This window comes from Ambystoma mexicanum, chromosome 2q (genome assembly GCF_040938575.1).
Source record: "Ambystoma mexicanum isolate Mex_15411 chromosome 2q, UKY_AmexF1_1, whole genome shotgun sequence".
NCBI lineage: Eukaryota > Metazoa > Chordata > Amphibia > Caudata > Ambystomatidae > Ambystoma > Ambystoma mexicanum.
The window spans coordinates 1,437,564,883-1,437,588,370 of record NC_090924.1 but is presented as its reverse complement, the minus strand read 5'-3'; the positions used below and the strand labels follow the sequence as shown (position 1 = coordinate 1,437,588,370).

General features: G+C 43.8%; 1 protein-coding gene and 1 long non-coding RNA gene across 5 annotated transcripts in view; one reads left to right on the top strand and one right to left on the bottom strand.

The window, feature by feature from the left end:
- LOC138570238 (cytochrome c) overlaps window positions 1-23,488 on the bottom strand; it is a 288,954-nt gene that overhangs the window by 105,841 nt on the left and 159,625 nt on the right. The gene's annotated exons all lie outside the window — the stretch shown is intronic.
- Window positions 1-23,488, top strand: part of LOC138570240 (uncharacterized) — a 143,606-nt gene that overhangs the window by 26,818 nt on the left and 93,300 nt on the right. For 2 of the 3 annotated variants that reach the window (XR_011303429.1, XR_011303427.1), the window contains exon 2: window positions 14,880-15,036. This is a non-coding gene — a long non-coding RNA (uncharacterized lncRNA). Of the gene's footprint in view, window positions 1-14,879; window positions 15,037-15,160; window positions 15,585-23,488 lie in introns of those variants that run through there. The other variant, XR_011303428.1, reaches the window with a different exon arrangement.

The following is a 23,488-nucleotide window of genomic DNA, read 5'->3' as shown; positions in this document are numbered from 1 at the left end:
TGGTGTCTTAAATCAGGTTGAAAAAGGGAGTGTACCAATGATTCCTTTAAATTCTTGTCTCGCTTATATGCAAAGCGAGGAGGAGGATCGTCTGGTAAATTTAATTTGGCTATGTGCCAATGTTTGCGTATGGTTTTTTTCATTTGCGATGTATGAACCCCGTGTGTGATAACGCATGTCATCTGGTCCTCATCCTCTCCATCCTGTCTTGTTTGGTTGTCCTGTTCGAGTATTATTTCACGATTTGTGTTGAGGGCTCTTTTAGCTGCTTGTTTGAGGGCTGCTACTGGGTACCCTCTGTTTCTGAGCCTGTTAGTAAGGTCTTTTGAATGTTTTTTGTAATCATCTTTGGACGTGCAGTTCCGCCTTACTCGTAGGTATTGTCCGTATGGTAGATTGGCTCTTGTATGGTCGGGATGATTACTAGTGTGGTGCAGAAGGGTGTTCCTATCCGATGGTTTCCGATATAGATCGCACTCCAGTTTTCCGTCCTTATGTCGGATGATCAGATCCAAAAAGGCAACTTGGTCGTTGCTATGTTCCATAGTGAATTGGATATCTTGGTTGCAGGTGTTTAACCATTGCCAGAATTGTACAAGGTTGGTCTGGTCTCCCCGCCATATTAGGATGATGTCATCTATGTACCTAAACCAGGAGCTTACGTGTGTCCTCCACTGGTTCGTTTGTGAAAGTACATATTTTTCTTCAAATGTGCCCATATATAAGATGGCCATGCTCGGGGCAAAGGCTGCCCCCATTGCCGTGCCTTTTGTTTGTAAATACATCTGTCCATCGAACGTAAAGAAGTTCTTTGTGAGGGCTATGGTCATCAACTCGAGAATAAAGTTGATGGGGACCCTTTGTTGTAATGGGTTACTGGTGAGCCATTCTCGTGTGCACTCAATGGCTGCCTCTTGTGGAATATTAGAGTACAGGGCTTTTATGTCCATAGTGACCAGTATATCTGTTTCTGGGTTACATATTTTGCCCTCAAAGATGGTAATTGTGTGCTTCGTGTTGCGTAAATAGGTATCAGTAAACCTGCTCAATGGTTGTAGGAAAGTGTCTATAAACTTGCAGAGAGGTTCCAAAATTGAGCCACATCCTGACACAATTGGACGGCCCGGGGGGGTTTGTGGGGTCCTTGTGAATTTTGGGCAAAGCATAAAAGCAAGGTGTACGTTCCCCCCCCTTCCTGGTCAGAAATGCTGCTTCTTTTTCCGTCACCCATTCTCGTTGCATTGCGAAATCAACTGTTTCTGCAATTTCTTGCTCCAAGTTCTTAGTTGGATTGCTACGGAGGGGGGAGTAGCATTCTCGGTCTTTCAGGATGGTCAGTACCATTTGTTTGTATTGGATAGTAGACATGATGACTATAGCTCCTCCTTTGTCTGCTGGTTTGATTATTATGTGCTTGTTGTTTTGAAGTTGTGTAAGGGCTTGTTGCTCCTTCCATTTGAGATTGTGTTTGAGTTTTGTTTTCTTGGTTTTCAATTTCTCGAGATCCTGGAGGATGCACTTCTCAAATGTTAACAATTCTGGAGGTATGTGGTTGTCCATCGGGGTAAAGGTGGATTGGGGGTGAAGACCTGTGTCTTCCACTTCTTCCTGTATGTTCAGCTTATGTTGTCTGAAAAAGGTTCAGAGTCGCACTTTTCGTAGGAATGTTCTGATTTCCATCTCAAAGTCGTACCAGTCTGTTTGTTTGACCGGTACGAATGTGAGCCCTTTGTTCAGAATGCTTTTCTGTTCTGTAGTGAGTTTGTTATTGGCCAGATTGAATATGGAAGTGGTCGAGGTCTCGTCTTGGGAGGTTAATACCTCGGTCGTCTCCTGCGTTGTCTGTTGCCTGGTCTGCCTCCTCTGGGGGGCGGGGCCCATTGTGGAGGGCCCCATGGTTGCTTGCCAAAAGGGCCTCCTCCTAAAAAAGGGGGAAAAAGTTGAGGGGGCGGGTAGGGGTAGTGCGGTTGAAAAGGTTAGGCCGGTTGTTTGTGTATGTCGTCCGAGGATGACCCACTGCTAGAGCACGAAAAGTTTACCCCGCTGCGTCGGTTCCTCTTGGGTCTTGCTCATGTTGAACCCGTTGAGGAGCCTGGGGATCCTTCTGAGTTGGTGGGGACGTAGGTCTCGGCGATGTAGGCATACACAACTTCTAGTTGGAAGTCCTTGATGTCCTTCGGGAGTTTTTTCGTTTTCCTATTTAGAGTTGCAATTTTGAAATCCTCATACTGTTTCTGGAGGTCAATTAGTATATTTTTTGCATCCGCTACTGTGGTGTCCTCTCGGAATTTTTTCTCTTCTGTGTCCAATTCTAGTTGCATTAAATTGCCCTTCCGTTGTGCTGTGGTAATCGTCAAAACCATCAGGTCCCGGCTGCATTTTGTGGCAATGCAACTGAAATTCGTTGATGGAATTTCGAACTTCATGTTAAAGAAACATCCGGAAATCTGGTCTGAAATATTATATAACATCTTTTCAAATATTATTCAGACGCAAGCATTACCCGGTTCATGGAGACACTCAATCATACTTCCAATTTATGAAAAAGGTAACAGATCCGATCCTGCAAGTTATAGACCCATAGCCTTGTTGGATGCCCCAGGCAAAATCTTCAATCGTATTGTACTCAGAGATTTGAATAAATGAGCATCGAGCTTAAAGAGAAGGGACCCCTTTCAAGCTGGGTTTGTGTCAGATTTAGGAACAGCACCAAACATCATAACATTTAATAAGTTCAAATCTCAGCATGCAGTCCGGAGTCAACCGCTATATTAAGCATTTATTGTCTTCCGGGTTGCGTTTGATTCAATTGATCGTAATTTACTTTATCAGACATTAACTCGCTCTGCGTGTCCTTTGTCTCTCATATCTATCGTAAAGCAACTTCATACCAACACTTCGATGCAAGTCCGGCTTACACTGGAAGGATTACTTTCTAAGATGATTCTTACGGGGCGAGGACTTAAGCAAGGTTGTATCCTTGCTTCCTTTCTGTTTAATTTGTTTATCCTTGATCTTGGAGAATCTTTTGCAAACATCACTAGTGATGCTCCAAAATTGGGCCATCAACGTATATCTTGGATGTTGTATGCGGACGACTTAGTCCTTTTGTCACAGACCCCAAGTGGGCTACAAAACTTATTGGACAAGCTATCCACTTACTCCTCAGCAAATAATCTTATCATCAACTTAGAGAAAACACAAGTTGTGGTCTGTCAAAAAATCAAAAACACTTCCCATGGTAAAAAATATAAGTGGCATCTACACAATGTAGCACTAATGAATGTCACAAACTATAAATATTTAGGTTTAACTATCTACAACACCACTAGTGAAATTGCCTATATTGCCTGTCTGAATTTAAAACTGAACACATTGAAATCTCATGCTAACATATTAGTGTATAGGTATGGTAAATTTTCATACAGCCATATTGTGGCATTTTATCAAGCAAAAGTGGTGCCAATTTTACTGTATGGAGTTGATGCTAAAATGCCAATGAAGAGTAATATATGGGATGCATGTGAAGCACGATTCTGGAGGTCTGTTCTGAAACGTCCGAAATTTATTCCTCTTCCTATGATTCGCTTTGAATTGGGTTTGGTTTCGCTATTTACACAATCGTTGTGGAAGTTGTGTGCCTTATTTAGAAAATGCTTATTGGGACTGACAAACAATAACATCCTAAGCACAGTTGAATACCATCTTGTGGGTTCGTCAACTCTCTTTGTATCTAAATGGCGTACTTCTGTGTTGAATTCCCTAGCTGACGCATCCATATCTCTTGAAACACTGCTAACAAACCCTGACTGAGCCAAGTTAAAGTTATTCCAGTATGATTGGATATGTAACACCGCTAAATGCTGCACTTATAAGGACTTTAATGAACAGTGGTTTGGGCCAAAAAGATTAGGGACAATGGCAGATTTGGTTAAATTTCCATCGCTTCACATTAGCCGTCTATATCTACGGTTTAGGTTTAATCTTCTACCGACAATGGATATATTGGTAAGGAGAGGCATTGCTCCCAAGGAATTAATTTATTGTCGATTTTGTCAAAACCTGAATTCTTGTGAAACTCTGCAGCATTTAATAGTGAGCTGTCCAGCTCTAATCTCAGTAAGAAAAATGTATTTTACTGATCTTTTATGTGTTTATAACCCAATGGATGAAAATGAAATATGGATTAAATTATTCAGAAGCAAGAAATTAGCAATCAGAGTGGCAATAACGCAATATTTAAGCACCATTTTACCAAATGCTGACAATGAAATTAAATGATTATCTGCTTAGTATTTAACCATTGCGATCTATGTATTTAGAATTATTTTTTTTGGACTAATGTTATCTTCTCATTGTCATCTTAATTGCATATTAGTGTGTTTAAATATGCGCCTTATGAATTATGAATTTCATAAATTGGAAATGTTATATTGTAATTGTTTGTATATTGTTGTATTTGAAAGGTTGATTTTATCAGCCAAATCAAATAAATAATTAAAAAACAAAGTCCCACGACAGCAAAAGAATGTCATAAAGATATAAGAACCTATGCTGAAACGATATGAAAATACTTATCAATGACGATGTAACTGAAGCACTAAGAGAAACATGTACTCCATGATGCAGTACTTACAAATACAAAGGGAAATGAAGTGACTCACTAGTATATAACTATAAATACGCTGAAACGCAAGGTACAAATAATATGCAGAAGCTTTCTTATAAGAATTATATATTCAGTGTTTAGGACGACCATTAGAAAAATATGGACGACGGCTTATGTCGATCAACACAGCTACCTCAAAATACGAGCCCAGTATCTTAAAATGGAAAGATGATGAAGAAGTTGTTTTCCCTTGCAAAGTAGAGGAGTACATCGGCTTAGAACCACGGATGCTATTTCGAGAGATGAAAGAAAAGCACAAAGAAGTAACAAGCAGACCATGTGCAAGGACATATTTCCCTAAGATTAGGAGGAACAAGAACATTTACGGATGCCAAATATTGGACAATTAAAAGGGCATGAAGTTTATATGGGATAGAGTGAGCAAGTATCTAAAGGCCAAGAGGTACAACTGCACCCAGCATAATTGAATCAAATGGTGTTAAATGCACTGTCGAAATGAAAAATGTCATGTCCTTGTAACACGCGAAGAAGAGCTCACAAACGAGGGCTATTCATTAAGTCTGAAGCTAAGATAAAGGTGTGCCTGCAATCCCTTGATTGTCCCGAGACAGTGCAGATGGGCAAGGTCAGCCTTCAAACAAAAGACACTGGTATGAGGCCTACCGATGAGAGAGGGTAGACCAATTGCAAAAACAAGGGGAGAGCTGATGTATCTCCAAGCACCTGGGTTTTGTTTCTATGTTCTGTGAGAAACCAAAGGGTGTCTCGCCTACTAGTCCCCGGGAATTTCTCTCTCAGGTGGCCAGTGCACGGCCATCGCCTTTGGATCTAGTCCCTGGGGGTGGACCAGTGCGGGAGGGTCACTTGGGTGAGAGTTCTTCTGGGAGTGGGGGTGAGGCGACCGATGTTTGGATGCGGTATTCCCCCCCTTTCTTGTACTCATGACCCCTCCTATTTCATAGGATTCTCTGATGTCCCAACCCCCCCCGTTTTCTACACAAACACTTGGCAGAGGGAAGAGGGTGACTGAGAGTAACAAGCCTAACCCTTACATAGCTCACTGGACATGTCCTGCTAATCGGGTCAGGCAAAGTCAGGCACTTGACTTTAATCACATACATCTGATACACATTAGCTCTCCCCACACGGATAAAAGGCGGAACATAGAGACACACTCTGTGCAAGGTGGAACACGAGAGGCAGCAGAACATCTGGGGTGAAGGCACACCTACTGGAGCAAACCGACAGATAGAGGGATGAGAACCAAGGGTAAAGGAACCCAGGAGTTCCCCGCAGGAGGTTGTTGCCTCCAACAAACCATAAAAGATACGTGGAGAAGGCCGAATCCCAGACAAGAAGACTGCATTGTGTTTCAAAGGAGCCTACAACCGACCCGGGTGAACAACAGAGTTGGGGAGGCGAGGCCAAGCCTGTGGTATTAACCTCGACTCCTGAATTAAAACAGCAAATACAACAAAGGAATGCACACAGCCAGTGAGTTGGCAAGCGAGATGAAAGACCAGTGTGTGTTAACGGAAGATTGAAGTGGCAACAATATATCTTACAATTGAAGAATGCACGCGTATGGATGAGATGCGAAAAAAAAGGCAGACCTGTGGTGAGCTTTAAGCCAGTGATACAGAGTAGCGGAGTGGTCCGGCGAAGGAAGTAGCTCACTCAAAAGTCTCTGCGAAAGGTGAAATGTTTTTGTTATAAAGCAACAAAGTGAATGAACTTTAAAAAGCGTGATGCTCAACATTGACCCCGGCAAAAGGGTAAGTGGAAAGCGAATATTGAACTCTTGTGCTAATGATATTGAACTACATAGACCAAGAAACACTGGAGAAAATAACAAAAGAATGTGAGCTGAAGGGAAAGTCGAAGTAGTCCTGCGGATGTCTATAGTAAAAGCCTCGCACATTTGAAAGTCTTCGACATCAGGAAAAGGTCCATGCTCGGCTGAGGGGGACCGGAATTGTGACAAGTTAGGGGAAGGGATCCCTTAACAAATGTGAATAAAGCTTGGGGAAGGGAACTCCTACGATTAAGAGTTCCAAGCCCGATATAGGGAGACCTACGTGATCTTTTTACTTTAAGAAGTCCGAGCCCGAATGAACGGGAACGTTTGGTTGAACTTTACACCCTTTTTGATGAACTGTGAAAGAAAGTTTGGAATGATGTAAAAGTGACTAACGTAGAAGGCCAGGCTGGCCTCGATTCACCTTGTGAACTGCTTTGTTTTGAGAACCTGAGCCAGAGTGTGCCCTCCTGTCTACTGGGACCGCCTTACTCCGTGCTGTCCAACGTGGGGAGGAGAGATAACTCAGCCACTTTGATTCTTTATATTCTAACACTTTCTTTGCATACATATTCCCCTTTGAACTCCTTTTGTATAAGAGCTAGAGCAGGCATTAGGTTTTGTTAGTATAGGCCATTTTGATTTGGCAGGACAGTTTTCTTTATTATTTGATGGTAGAGACTACTCCCATCTTAGCTATAGGGCAAAGTAGAAGTTTTTCCAAACCCTGAAAATTGAATAAAGGTTTTGCAAATTGTACCTTTTGTGTCAGTGTCATACTTTTTGGTAACATGCCCCCCTTACAGTACACTACCACAATCCACTGCCATCCACAGACAGCACAGGCCAGATCACCTCTCTGAGAAGCCAAAAACAACAACCACCATGGCATCCAGGATCCCAGCACAAAGACAGCGAGAGTAGCGCTTCAGTGAGGCAGAGCTGACAGTACTTGTGGACCATATAGTGCAGCATGCAGAAATGCTTTTCAGCGCTGACCAGCACCGTGCAACCCAGCAACGTCGAAAGGAGGTGTGGGCTGAAGCAGCACGCAAGTGCACAGCAGTCGTGGTGTCAACACGCAGCGTGAAGGACTGCCACAAGAGGGGGTACGGCCTCAGGCTCAGAGTGCGCAACCTCATTGCTGCACACTGCCAGCAGAGCACTGGCACAGGTGGAGGGCCTGCATCACCACTAAAACGGCAGTCATGGGAGAAGCGTTGCAGCAGTGTCCTCCACCTTGAGGGCATACATGGCATTGGCGATGCAGAGGCAGGAGTGAGTCCACCTGTAGATGCCGGTAAATGCACAGATTACAAAGCAATGAGTGCGATTGTAGCCCAGGAGTGACCCAAAGGATTCACTCATAACCCCTCCCCCCCCAGTCAGGGCAGGAGTGACCCAAAGGACCCACTCATAACCCCCCCAGTCAGGGCAGGAGTGACCCAAAGGACCCACTCATAACCCCTCCCACCCAACTCAGGGCAGAAGTGACCCAAAGGACCCACTCATAACCCCCCCAGTAAGGGCAGGAGTGACCCAAAGGACCCACTCATAAGCCAGATTAGAAGCAACACCCCCAATACGTGGCCCTTGGACATGAACACAGTGCGTGACTGAGTACAAGCAGAGACGCATACACCTGAGTGCATCAACAGTCATATGCGTGTACATGCAAGCGCTCACTGATCGTCCAGTTTGATGCATGTGATGGACCCATCAAGTACCAGCACACAACTAACAGCATGCCCTCTGTGTCCCCGCAGCCTTGTCTAGTGACAGCGACAACGTCCAACAGTCGAGGCAACGTGCACTTGCACGTAGACACGCAGCAACCCTGCCCAGGAGGACGAGGCAAGCTGCTCTGTAACACAGCCACCAGCTGCATCTGGCATGGATGCACCAGCCGACGCCACCATCCCCATGCTGCCTGCTGCCACACAAGTGCCACACCCACCCACCATGGCCACAGATCCCATCCTTGAGACCATCTGCACTGCGGAGGAGGCTGCATGCAGTGATGACAGTGCCCCAGCCATGCAGGCTGAACTAGGACAACAGGGGGAGGAGGCCAACTTGGATGACCTATCATCCCTCCACGACCTACAATTCAGCCCCCCCTCAATGCATAGTCCCATGAGGTCACCAACCCCTCCATAGCAGAGCTGAATGCCCGCATGCAGCGGATGGAGGATCAGCAGGCCACCCTAACGCAGCTTGTTGAAAGGCAGCTGGAGGAGGCCAGGCAGCAGCGGGAAGAGGCCAGGCTGCAGCAGGAGGAGGCCAGGCTGCAGAGGGAGAGCAATGCCACATCAGTGCGTCGGCTCTCCAGGGCCATTGGGCATTTTGCCACCACCATCGTCACCTTGGCACGCCATGTCCGGGAAGGCAACAGTGTCACATCCACCATAGCAGAGTCCATATTGGTTGCCCAGCAGGCGTATCTAGGACGTGTGCCAACAGTGACACCAACAGTGCCGTCCACCAGCACCACCCCATCTACCTCCACCACTGCCAGCTCACGGAGGCGCTCAAGTTGTCTGACAGGGCCCAATGGCAAGGATGCTCATGCGCACAAGCGCACCCGCAAATAATGCCATGTGTGATTGGCTGTGCAGAAGACATTCAGGGACACAATGTGTGTATAGGGGTGGTTACGTTTGGGTGGTGGGGGAGGTCCATAATGGGTGTAGTGTTTTGGGGCCTGGTTTGGGGTGGGTACGTTTGGGTGGTGGGTGGGATCGATAATGGGTGTAGTGTTTTGGGGCCTGGTTGGGGGTGGGTACGTTTGGGTGGTGGGTGGGCACGGGTGTATAGCTATCCCATCAATACGCCTTCTATGCTGCTTTGTTTAGAATAAATCACCCTTGAAAACATTTTCACGAGTGGACATCCGTTATTTCATTTGCAATCAATCCATTTATTTACCTGCATCTTCATATACATGCAATGCTATTCATGTGCTGTCTCTCAAAAGTAAATGCGAATGAGTGTATCCTGTGCATGTTGTCCATCTTGTACCCCCCCCCCGTGAAGGGGTGCAGCCATCCCATCCCCATCTTCATCCTCATCCTCTGTGTCTGGGGGCAGCGGTATGTTCCTGCGCATGCACAGATTGTGCAGCATGGCACACACAAGCACTATTTTGCCCGTCTTCACTGGGTTGTACAGCAGTGATCCGCCATATCTGCTCAAGCATCGAAATCTAACCTTCAGTAGGCCAAATGTCCTCTCGATCATGCCACGTGTGCGGACGTGTGCCCTGTTGTACGCTTCCTCATGCCTGTTCCTTGGCCTCCGTAGGGGCGTCATCAGCCACGGCGTGAGTGCATCTCCTGTCTCACCTACACCGGATGTAAATGGGGGGACATGTCAGTGTTTGTGGTATACATGTCTTCATCATATGCAGTGCATGCATGTGTCATTGGTCAATCATCATATGGGCCAGGCAGTGGTCTGACCACTGGGTGATTACCAATCTTGGTTCATTGATGTCGACATTGGCTTTTGGACATTCCCAACAACTTGCAGTGCATATGGGGTTGCCCTTGCGCCCAGTAGTGGGTGGCGAGTATGCCATTGCGCTGTGATGTACACACATGGAGGAGTCACTCAATGGACTGTGATGGAGTGGTACATGCAGTATGTGTCATGTGTACACATCATGTGCATTGGGGGGGCAGTGGTGCATAGTGTGGTTGGCTTTATCAAGTGGCTCAAGTTGTATGAACTTGTACTAGTCTTGGTTCTGCATCCCCTTTGGCAGGGTGTGTATTGTCACACTGTGGCCACCTGTCATGTCTAGCTTTGTGACTTGTGGGTCGTGGTGACTGTCCATTACATGGGACAGGGGGTGATGCATTTACAGTTGTGGCAGGCCACTCATACACCTCATTGCCCTGGGCACCCCCCTTTCACATGGCCCATGCATTGGTAGTTGTACTCACCCAATAGCCATGTGCTTTGTCCAGCATAGCGTTCCATGTACCGTGGCAATGTAAAATTCCGCAGGACCATTGATGTTGACCCCGGGAAACGTACGCAGCAATGTGTTATCACTTGGGAAGCGTCACATACCATCTGTACATTCAGTGAGTGGTACAGTTTCCTATTGCGGTACAACATCTCCATTACATGCGGTACTGTGAACTCTATGTGGGTGGAGTCTACTGCACCAATGCAATTTGGCATGGCGGCAATGGCATGGAAGGCCAACTTGGTGGCAATGACCTGGGCAAGTGTACGGGGTAGGGCGATGTGTTCCGACACATGGCGCAGCAGGGCTTCCAATACCTGGCCCAGTATTCTTGAAAAACAGGGTTGTGAGAGCCCGTGCAGCTCACCAATTGTGTGCTGATATGTTCCAGTGCCAAGAAAATGCAGTACCGACACAACCTTCAGGAGGGGGGGATTGCGGTCGGAATGCCAATGCGGCTGCTGATGTCGTCCTCAATCATGGTGTTGAGGTACATGATTGTTGGACGGTCCAGCCGGTATAAAGTGTGGATCTGTCCTGGAGTGAGGTTCCAGGGTGAGGCCCTAATGCGGGGTATTGCAGGCTGCCTGCGGGGTCGTGCCACCTGCACAGTTGGGTTAGGCATGGGTGCAGGATTTGCCAATTGCCGTCTGCGCCTCCTCCCCCTCCGCCTCTCCTCCTCTGCACCATTACTGCCACCATGTGCAGTGCTGCCTGTAGGTTCAATAGCCCCAGTCCCAATGCTGCCTGCATTGTTGTGTTTGGAGCTGGCCCGGGTGTGGGTGTGGCCCTTTTGTAGGCTCCCAGTGGCCTGCTGGGTCCAGCTGGGCTCATTTGGTGCACCTGTGGACTGATTCAGCTCACCAGGCACTGTTTAATGTCATGTCCGCTGTGGCGCCGCCGCGTACACGGATTTACCGCCATTTTTATGGCAGTGTTTCCGTGTCCATGCTACTTGTAATGCGCGCAGTGTTACATATTGCCGGTAACGGGGGGTTTCTGTGCAGACGCAGTTTTCGGATGCATTGAGTCTGCAGTGACGGTTTCTGGTGGTGGTATTTCCAGTTGCGATGGTTGGAATTCACTGATCCGGTAAACGGTGCCTGTATGGTAATACCGGCAACATTAAGTCCGGACCGGCGGATTCGTAATGAGGCCCAACGTGTTTAAAAAGAACAACAAATAACAAAGAAAGCATAGCTCAAATAAAGACATAAATAAAAACATTTTTCCTTGCACTTTTTTATCAAATGATTGACGTTGATCACAAAGCTAGAATTTGACAAAACCAAAATAGAAGTAAAAGACACAGTTTGAAGATTCTAAAAGAGCAAGAACGATATCAAATTAATAAACAGAAAGTGTAAATAAATGAGCTAGAAAAATAGTGTCAAATTTTGTTTGAAAAAAATAAACGAAGGTGGGGAAAATATTCTGATCTGGAATACGAGTGGTGATTGACAGAACACTGCCAAGATATACAGCCAAGATTATGTTAATGTTAAAGGTATTTATATAGGGCACCGTCACCAACGAAGTTGGTCTCCAGGCGCTCAGGCGGATCTGCAAACAAAGAGGTGGGGGTTGGGTTGGTTGGTGAAGAGGGTGTAGGAAAGTGAGAAGGTGGTGTCCTGTTGGTAGCTTCAGTTCGGTTTTCACTGTGCGCCGAGCTTGGGCGTGAACATAGGATCGAAGCGAGTCCTCATGTGCTGTGGTTGCGATTTATGTGTTGATTGTTTGTTCTTGTGGTGAAGTGCGTGCGGTTTGCTGTGAGAGAAGTGGTTGTGTGGGTTTTTGTGTGAGTTAAGTATGCAGAAATTTGAGGTTTTGGATAGTGTGTTATCTACTTCTTAATCCTTGTAGTTTTGTTTTATGTATCCGGTTGTCATACGGGTAGGTATATGCTTTCTCTTTCCTTTCCTGACTGTCTAGTTTCTAGGGCGATGGCGTGGCTGGTTCCCAGATAAGTGATTTGAGCTTAGTACACCCGGCTGTGCGATCATTATCCCCACATTTGATAGTGATGTTATATTGCCATTCCCCGCTCCTTCCTATCTATTTACTGTCGGTGGTCTATTGGGTAGGTATATTTTCTCTCTTCCCTTTAATGACTGTCTGGTTTCTAGGGCGATGGCGTGGCTGGTTCTCAGCTAACTTATTTGAGCTTAGTACTCCCGAGGGCGAGCATTATCCCTTACTTCGGTAATGGTGTTATATTATGTTCCCCGATCCTTCCTATCTATTGACTGTCGGTGGTCATTGCTGCCTGTGATTACAATGTGGGCCAAGGTGGTGTTGCTAGGTTATACCTTGCCTTCCTTCCGGATTGATCTGTGGACGTTCTTTGGTATGATTTGAGCGGTCTTTCTTTCAGTTGATAAGTGGATATGTTTTAGATCAGTATAGCCTTACTTCTGTTAAGGTTCAAAGGCTTAGGGAATAGGGGATAGGTGCCTCTCTCAGCTTAGTTCCTCTGTGTATGCCCCTAGGGGCTTTCTTTCTATTTATGGGGTGAAGAGCCAGGATTTGAGGAGTTTCTTGAATTGTAGGTGATCTCTTGTGTTCCGTATGTTCTTTGGTAGTTAGTTCCAGGTTTTTGGTGCAAGGTGAGAGAAAGAGCATCCTCCGAGTTTTCTTTTGATGTATGATTTGGGTTCCAAACGGATGTCGCTGCTGGGTCTCAATGGCCTTGTTGTGTGATGTACGTTTATTTTTCTTTTAAGGAATTCTGCTCCTTGGTCGTGGATTGCTCTGTGCGTTATGCACATTGATTTGAATTTGATCCCCTGTTTGATGGCTAGCCAGTGTAGCGTTTTCAGTGCTGGTGTGATGTGTTCTGTTCGAGGTAGTTTAAGGAGCAGTCTGGCCGCCGCATTTTGTATGTGTTGGAGTTTATTTAGGAGTCGTTCAGGTATGCCTAGATATAAGCTATTTGCGTAGTCTAATCTGGACATGATAAGAACGATGACGGTAGTTGTTTTGTTGGTGAATGAGAGGAATGGTAGGATCATTTTAGCCGCTCGCAGGATAAAAAAGAATTTCTTGATTTGGGCGTTTACTTGTGGCTGTAGAGTGAGTTTGTTGTCCATCAGTACTCCCATGTTTTTTACAATCGATGGGGCTGGGGTTCCACCAAGTTCTGTTGGCCATGGCATGTAGAGGTTGTCTACTCTGTTTTTTGTGGTGATCATTTCTGTTTTGCCTGGGTTGAGTTTGAGGTAGTTTGAGTTCATCCAGTTCTATATTTCATGAAGGCAGTTCTCTAGTGTTGAGTTTTCTTATTGTGAGTCTTGTATTTTATAGACTATTTGTGTGTCGTCAGCGTAGTTGTAACAGGTGAGGCTATGTCTTTCGATGATTTTAATTGGTTGAGACAGGTAGATGTTGAATAGTAGTGGCGATAAGGTAGATCCTTGCAGGACTTCGCATGACTATTCTCTTGGGCTTGATTTGAAAGATTTTTTCCATATTGTTTCTGTTCTGTTTGTTAGGAAATGTTTGATCCATAGTAAAGCGTTGTCAGTGATTCCGAATTCTTCCAGTCTTGTGATGAGGATGTCGTGGTTAACTGTGTCGAATGCCGCGGAGAGGTCTAAAAGTATCAGAGCGGTGCTGCTGTTTGTGTCTGCGTTTGCCTTTAGATCATCGCAGATTGAGATAAGTGCTGTTTCTGTTCCTCTCATCGGTCTTAAGCCTACCTGTGCCTGATTTAATAGGCGGTGTTCGTCTATGAATTCTTGGGTTGTTCTATATATGTGTGTTTCCAGGAGTTTTGCTGGGTAGGAGATGTTGGAGATGGGTCTGTAATTGGAGAGGTCCTCTACGTTTACTGCTGTATTCTTGAGGAGCGGTTTGATGTATGCTGATTGGAAGAGCTGTGTCACTTTCCCTGTTGAGATCGATTGGTTGAGGACGTTCCTGTAATATTCCATTGGTGTTCCTTGTGAGAGGATTGATTTGTAAATGTCACAGGGGCACGGATCTGCGGGGGAGCCATATTGGTTGCTTTGATTTACCAGTTGACAAATGTCTCCACTGATATGTGCGGGAAGCTTCAGAGTTTGTTCCGGTGTTCCTCGTATCGGTGGGTGTCCTCTATTTTTTGGTTGCATGGTTGTATGGTCTGTTGGATGAACCCACCGGTTCACGAGGTTTTGTGCGCGGCTATTAGCAGCCGCCATTACACGTGTTCTCCATTTGGGTACCGCTGCTTTTTCCCTTCTCCCCCCCCCCCCCTCCCGGGTCGTGTAGTGGTTTCTACCCCCATGCTAGGCTCAACCACTAAGGCACTATCCAGCGCCACACCTGAGCTATTATGGCCAACACTTGCCCTAGGCACCATCGCCGAGTCGACTTCGGCTCTCAGGTTTCCCAGAGCCTCCACAGCTCAGTACTTTTCGTTTTGTGCCGTCTTTGTTATCTCAGCATTTTCGAACTACACAGGTGATCAATACCTGTTTTTATTTTCATTTCAGATTTGGGTCCATTTACGTCCCACTCCGGCACCGTGAGTTTCTGTACCACGTCGGCCTGTAGGAAATTGCAGCCTTTCATCAAGTGCTAATCCAGCACCTGTTATCCCGCACTGTTCGTGGATTTTCCGACAGCCCCCACCTGCCCTGTTAGCAGCAGGTAAGCTGTTGTGTAGATACTCCATATGGTGTATCGTCTGGGCACAAGTTTGGCCCGTATTAAATACATTTAGCACTTAAAGAATAACTGCCTGAGATTCTAAACAGTTCTATTTTACACACAGATACCACGGACAGCACCACCACTGGTGCCTTCCTCCTGACGAAGGCCAGCATAAAGACGGCTACAACCAAGCCACTTTCTTTGGCCGAAACACACCCTGTGTCACTCCTTGTGTCGAATTACGTGTCACAACTGCATCACTACCCTGTATTTGTCAAAACTTAATGATTGTTGTGTGCACTTTTTTTTTTGTTTTGTGTAACAGCGGGTTCTTATACCCCCTCGATATATGAGGAAACATGTATCTAAATGTAGTGCTGACCTCTATATTTCAGAGGCCCACACCGATTTGTGTCACCACTGCATAACCAACCTTGTCCGTGTCTTCCAACTATCTCCCGTGCTTATCGGAAGAAATGTATAATAAATTGTGGAGTTATCTACTACTTCCTGTGTGAGTACATAATAAACATTCACACGTAGCACTTCTGTGTTCCTGTTTTGGATCTCTTCATCCTGATTATTTTGTTTATGAAACGTATACCCACCTGGGTAAATCGGGACATAGCCAGGTGCCCTAAGATTTAAACATGGTCTGTTGGATGGTCATGATTTTGTTTCTGAAATGGTCTGCAAGGTCACTGCATAGTTTCTTCGAAGGTATTGGAGCATTGTTGCAGCCGTTTTTCCCCAGTCTTTATTGATGCTCCATTCTAGTTCTAGTTTTCATTTTTTCCTTTTCATGGCGTCTATTAGTGGGGTGAACCATTTTGCTGTTGCTTTTTTTCGGGATGGATTGAAAGGTTTTTCTTTGGCGATCTCGTCAATTGTTGGTGTGATCCAGTTGCAAAGTATAACTATTTTAGTGTCTAGCTCAGCTTTGTCCATATATGTTGCTTGTGGTTTGGTGATCTCCAGTAGTTCCGTTAAGTTGGAGATTTCTATGGTTCTCCAGTTTCTTTTCACAATGACCAGTAGCTTTCCCTGTTTCTTCGTTATTTGGGAGGTCAGTGTGATTACAAGGGGGATGGTGAGGTGTTCGCTCCAGAGGATCTGAATCGGTGGTGCTCTGGTAATTAGTTTTCTATTGGCAAAGATTGCGTCCAGTGTATGTCCTGCTGAGTGTGTTGCTCCTTTGACCAGCTGATGTAGTTTCATTGTTGTTAGTTGGCTGGTAAGAGATTTATGTGCGGTTGTAGTTTCTTCATCGATCCAGATGTTGAAGTCTCTGAGGATAATCAGGTGGTTATGCTCGATGGATAGGTTGGTTATTGCTTCTATAAAGGTGAATATTAAGGCTGTATCATACGTTGGTGGTCTGTATAACAGTATGAATTTCAGGTTTGTTCTGGGATTTGTTGATAGACATATGATTAAGGATTCACATTTATTGAGGTTTAGTGGGTCTTCCACTTTAATTTCCAAGTGTTCCTTGTGGATGATTGCCAATCCACCACCTCTTTTCGTTTTCCTGTTTGCTTGGATGCACTTGATGGTATTGGGCAGGCAGTTACTGAGGGCGATCTTGCAGTTGTCATCTAACCATGTTTCGGTTACGAAAAGGATGTTGATGCCTTCGTCACTTAGGAGGTGGTAGATTAAGGTGGCATGTTTGGACATTGCACTTGCGTTAATTCGATTGCAGTGGATTCTTTTGGTGTGATTTAGTTTATTTTTTCCCGGTTTTGATTGGTGGGTGTTCAGTTGGGGTTCTTTTACGTTAACTCTGATTGGTTGAGGATCTGTGACGGCGGCTTTGTCGTTGAATCGGTCTGTGAGATTGATAATTGGGTCGCTGACATCTATTGCTTCGTCCTCTTGTCATTTGATGTGGGTATCAATAGTGCCCTTCTGTTCTTGTGATATAGGGTTGAAGGCGGTTGGCGTCATCCCATTCTCTTCTTGGGTCCACCCATCTTTTGTTCAGATGGTCGTCTTTTTTTAATCCGTCTGGAAATGTCAGTGTCATTGAGATATCTAGGTTCTTTGGTTGGTGCGAGGTACGGTGTGAAGTATAAGGATTTTTCTCTAATGATGTTTGTTCTGTCAATAGTATTATTTGGCGGGTGTGTGTTCTCTATTGAAGGCGTCTTCTGCTGGGAGCAGTTGAGCTTGTGTATCCGTATTATATGTACCGTGTTCCTTTTCTCTTTGTCGACGTCCAATTCTGTGTCGGGGCATTTTGGGACCTCAGTGGGAGAAATTGATCTAGGTGTTTGGTTTATAGAGGTGGTTGTCCAATTGTTGTGCCTTTTGCCAGGCTAGTGTTGATTTTAATCCTCTTAAGTTGTTGCGTCTGGATGTATTTCAAGGGTGTGTCTTTGTTCAGTCGGTTGGGTAGGGGTGTTCCTCTTACAACGGGAGGGCTATCCTGGTGAGTGGCTTAAGGGCACGACCAATAAGACATTTATGCCCTGGCCTCCAAGAGGCTCGTTGTGAAATACGGTATTACGAAACCTTACCACATATTTACATGTCACGGGAAAGAAGCTAGAGAAAGGATTGGCATTACTAGAACTTTGGAAAATGTACCAGAATGATAAAGAAGACCCGGTCTATAGGGAGTGGTTGCTTAGTCAGCATAAAGGGGGAGATGTAATGCCTACAGCTCCTCTTTCCCCTCCTGAGAAACAAGACGTAGAAAACAAAGAGAAGGGATTTTACCCTCTAAAGCAACTGAGAGTAGCAGCGGGGTATGTTAATCCACCATACACCGCCACTTGCCTATACTAGTGAAAAGACTGACGAAGAGAGTAAAAGTAGAGAACGCAAATCTATACAGATACGAGATGAAAGTAAGCAGCATGATGAGAAAAAGGATAGACAGAACAAACAGAGGAAGAGGCAAAGAAACAAAGAAGTATAACATATAGCTAAGGTTACGACAATAGTACAGAACAAATGGGAGGACAAATATTGCTGAAACTAGATGATAAAGGTATTGGCGGAATTCGAGAAAGTGAGGAAAGTGAAGAACAAGATAAGAAAGCGAAAGGGAGGGGAGAAGAGAGACTACAAACAAGAAAGAGACAAGGAATTTAAGCGAAGGGAAGAACAGAAAATATGAGGCAAAAAGGAAGGAGAGGCTAGAAGAAGAGAAACGAGAAGAAATGGAAGCTCAAAGATTGAAAGCACTTAGGTTACAGTCGAGAGTAAGAGGAATTAAGGGAAATAAGGAGAAGGGAGGAAGAAATGAACAGAAGTAGGGGATTTAAACATGATGAGATTGAATATTTATGCTGCAGAAGCATGATACCCATAGAAATGCAAGAGCGAACCGAAGTAGAGGGTCACAACCGTCCCCTGCAGGGTGGCGAGGGCAATTCGATATGCCAACATGGAGAGAAGAAGATACAGAGACCATAGGAACAGGAATGTTGAAACTATACAGACAAATGAGGCATAAGAAAGGTATAGAAAACAAGAAGGCAAACAAGGAGCATCCTTTAGAGGAACAGGAGGAAGCTTAGATGACGTCAAAGTGGACGATCATAGGATTATATCCTTAAGTGGGTTAGATCTTGAGGACATGGAAGAGGACAATATTCATACGAGTTGGGGCATAATAATGTTAGACGAGGAAAGGAAACAAGAAGACGCGAGAAGAAGGTGCATATGGATTTTCAAGAGAATCAAGTGAAGATAAAAGGGTAAAATGGTTAGATCTAAAGGACCCTATGAGAAAAACACCAGAACCAATACCAAATACTTAACAATGTCAAGTACAATCGCAAAGTGTCGGGGATGCGTCCCCGCCCTATGTAAACAGACTAAGGGCATTGCCAGGGATAAAACAAGCAGGCGATGATAATGCTGCTATAGGCGATATAAAAGGCAGGAAGAGGAGGATTTAATGGTGGACAGCCCCTGACATGTTGGAATTGTGGAAAAATAGGACACATGGCTAGAATATTTAGAAGTAGAGGAGGCATGCAACAACAGAATTGGCAATCTCCAAGAGGGGGGATAGGATATGCTCCACAATATATACAGATTCACAAGGTTATTATGCTCAAGATCACACACAGAATCAGGCATATGCACCATAACCACAGCAGTTTCGGTAAGTGCCAATACAGACAGAATTGCCACAGCAATTCCAACAAGCACCAATGCAGACACAGCCATTACAGGGGCAACAACAGCAAACACCCATGCAAATGTAACAGGCACCCACTCAACAAATACAATATATCCCAATGCAACAGACAGGCACATCAGAATGGCAAAATGGAGCTACACAAGTAGTTAAACCCAAATTAGGCAGTGTAACTGTGGTGGGATGGGAATCCTTTCACAGGTACGGGGATGAATTTATACTCACAATAGGATAGCCCACAGGACAACCTGATGTGTTCAGTGCTATCTGTAACACCAGACCCCCAAGAGGAACCAAGGCTCGACATTCTCATTTCTTGAAGACACAGGAGCGACTTATTCCTGTGTCCGTGAGGGAAATTATCCAATGTCAGGCATTGCCATGAATGCGCAGGGATTTTCTGGGGCAACAAGTTTAGTGCCATTTACAGAGGAATTGCCCATTCCTATAGGGGAACATGACATGTCCATGTCATTGCTATAATCTAAACGGACACTGGTGAACATACTAGGACGTAATTTAATGGCAAAACGTAATGTGATGATATCCTTTACAGACGAAGGCATTGTGTGTTCAATCAACCCCAGGGATACATTATATAAATTTATATTGAACTTTGCAGGAAAGAAAGCCTTCAGAGGAGTCCCTCTAGACAAGGAAGTGTTCTTGTATGGAGTGAACGTTTTATTATCATGGTTACCCAAATTGGCAAGTAAAATAATAAGGATGCCTGATGCATTTTCGTTCAGGCCAGAAATACCCATGGATGATGAGGAAGGGCAAGTTATTCCTTTGGAATTAGAAGCAGCAGTGGTAAGAAAAGAAGGGGTGATGCTTCATGAGACAAATGATGAGGGAAGGGGATGGAGAACGGTGATAGCACTCAATGAAGGATATAGACTGACAGACTAGACAGATGAGGAACTTTTTAGGGATAATCTTTCAGATGATGAATTAGTATTCTTTATAAGTCTCACTTATTGGATTAAAATTGAGAGCATAGAGGTACCACAGAGAATTGCGTTGGTAAAAATGAAGCCATCATTTTTTCAGGAAGACCTGGAAAAAGTGCCAAGTATTTGATGGACTACAAGTCCATATGACGTGGGCCTATTGAAGGGAGTAGGAGCAGTGAAAATTAAGCTTAAACCAGGAGCTATTTTTACCACGAGCAAAAGAGTACCCGATGTCCAGAGAAGCGGATGAGGGGATATTCATAACTATATCTGCCCTAATGAAACAAGGCATTCTAGTACCATCAGATTCCCTATGCAACACAGCTGTGTACCCTTGTCCAAAATTCGAAGGAGGGGGTTTAGAGATGTATCCAGGACCTTCTCTCTCTAAACCATCTAGTCGAAGCTGAGTTTCCTTTAGTTCCAAACCCTGCAACAATATTGTGTAATATCCCACCAACAGCCATGTATTTTACTGTTGCCGATTTGAAAAATGCTTTTTCTCAATTCCCTTACACAAAGACTCACAGGATTTGACATCCTTTCATATAGAACGATTCGCCTGAAACATACATGGTTGCCTCGCGGGTACTGTGAGTCCCCTTCTATTTTTAATAAAGTTCTTCAGATGGTCTTGGGAAATGTTGAGTTCGAAAGTGCCATAATTCAATGCGTGGATGACATTTTAGTGTGCAGTGAGACAGAAGAAAGATGGAGAGAAGTATGACGATACGTGCAGAAAAAGGGTACAAAGTAGATAAAGAATACAGTATTGTCAAGAAGAATTATTATAAATGGGACAGTTAATCTCTCATGAAGGAAGAAAAGTGACACCTGAAAGAGCAAAAGCTATTATGAGAACGGTGCAGCCAAACACCATGAGACAAATGCAGCAATTTATAGGACTTTGCAATTATTGTACATATATTCAACCACTTTTAAAAGCGTTAAGGCAAAAAAGAAGAGTCCCAGTTTTGAGACTGCGCCCAATTTTTAAAACATAATTTATTAGTTAAATGCCCTTTAGGATGACACGTGTTTCGGTCCTTTATGGACCTTTTTCAAATCAGTAACCAAACAACATTATATAGATGTTTTTCAAACAACATAAAACAAATATGTTCATTCACATAATTTACAAAGGACACAGTGATATAGTGAGAAAATTGGTTGGTAACAAAACATTTTTGTTGTAGTTAATGATTCAAAGAAAACAAAAAGCCAGACAAAAATGTGGTAGGGGATAAAGAAGGATGTTTGAGGGTCAAGAGATAAGTAGAACACATTTTCATTAGTTACTGCTGGATATATTGGCATATTATTAAATGCTAAATTATCAAATTGTTATTGTTTTACCTTATTTTCCCTTTAATCAGTTAAAGTAAATGGTAGTCACTCTTCCAGTCACGGGTTCGATACCTTTGAAAAAACGTAAATCGGACATAATGTCACCTCTAACTGCTTTGTTGATAATACCACATATGTTATACATAAGCGCGGGAAGGTCATTTTGTATATCGGTGCCTCTAAGGTCCTTATAAGTTTTAGAGAATGCTTATTCAAGTAATTCAAAACGAACTATAATGACAGAGCTGTATTGAAGTTTTTGTAATAAGTCTAAACACTGGTTCGTGCGCGCGAATGGAGCCGCGTACGGCAAGATAGTAACAGAGCCTCCGAGCGTTAGGACATAGGCTCGCGACAGGCATTTTCACAAAACGCAGCGTAAGCTGCACTTGAATGACGGTCTCTTACCTCGGAAAAATTCTCGCGTCTGATCGCGTTACCGCCAAGTCTCCAGAGAGGGCGAAGAATGACATTATCTCCCTCATTAGTGTACTCTGGTTGTCATGGAAACGGATCCTAGCTCAAGTCTGTCTTCTAGTCTAATGGCAACTATTCTCCTATGTTTCTGTGGGGGCCATTTTAGAACGATGTTGATAACCTGGGTCTAATATTAAATAGGCATGTTAGAAGGTTCCAATTCATGTTAAATGGTTAATAAACAATGTTTGTAGATTACTAGTGTCACTTTGACATGTTTTAAAGTTCTTTTAGTTGGTAAATTTTATACTAAACAATATTAAAGTGTACTGTATTTGTTCTAATGAAAAAAGTATAAGTGAATGCTTGGAGTACTATCAGATAGTACTGTTTTGATTAATATAAGAAGGATAAGGTTGTAGACGCTGTCAGATAATAATATTTTGACCAATGTGAGACTTATAGTTCTTATACATGAGTCAAAAATAAAAGAAAACAATATTTCAAAAAACACACAAGTCCTGGGGCCTGTCCAGAATAGTAATTAACAGTATATGAGATATATAATATTGCATATAGTTCATTAAGAGCAAAAAGGTTGTGAGGGAGAAACAGGTCCCCTAAAGGAAGGAGACCATTTCATTGTCCGTATTCATTCCGAGTACTGTAGAGTTCAATTTACAAATTATTTTAGCTTCCGCTTGTCTCCATTTCTTTTCCTTATTTCCTCCTCTTTTTCCTAGTGATTTCTTCTCAAGACCGATAAATCTTAATTCTGCTTTGTTGGCCATCTGATGTTTTTCCTGCCAATGGCATGTCAATGGTAGTCTCAGATCTTGGCTACCAATTTTGGCTATGTGTTCTCTAACACGTGTCCCAGTTTTGAGACTGCGCCCAATTTTTAAAACATAATTTATTAGATAAATGCCCTTTAGGATGACACGTGTTTCGGTCCTTTATGGACCTTTTTCAAATCAGTAACCAAACAACATTATATAGATGTTTTTCAAACAACATAAAACAAATATGTTCATTCACATAATTTACAAAGGACACAGTGATATAGTGAGAAAATTGGTTGGTAACAAAACATTTTTGTTGTAGTTAATGATTCAAAGAAAACAAAAAGCCAGACAAAAATGTGGTAGGGGATAAGGAAGGATGTTTGAGGGTCAAGAGATAAGTAGAACACATTTTCATTAGTTACTGCTGGATATATTGGCATATTATTAAATGCTAAATTATCAAATTGTTATTGTTTTACCTTATTTTCCCTTTAATCAGTTAAAGTAAATGGTAGTCACTCTTCCAGTCACGGGTTCGATCCCTTTGAAAAAATGTAAATCGGACATAATGTCACCTCTAACTGCTTTGTTGATAATACCACATATGTTATAGATAAGCGCGGGAAGGTCATTTTGTATATCGGTGCCTCTAAGGTCCTTATAAGTTTTAGAGAATGCTTATTCAAGTAATTCAAAACGAACTATAATGACAGAGCTGTATTGAAGTTTTTGTAATAAGTCTAACACTGGTTCGTGCGCGCGAATGGAGCCGCGTACGGCAAGAT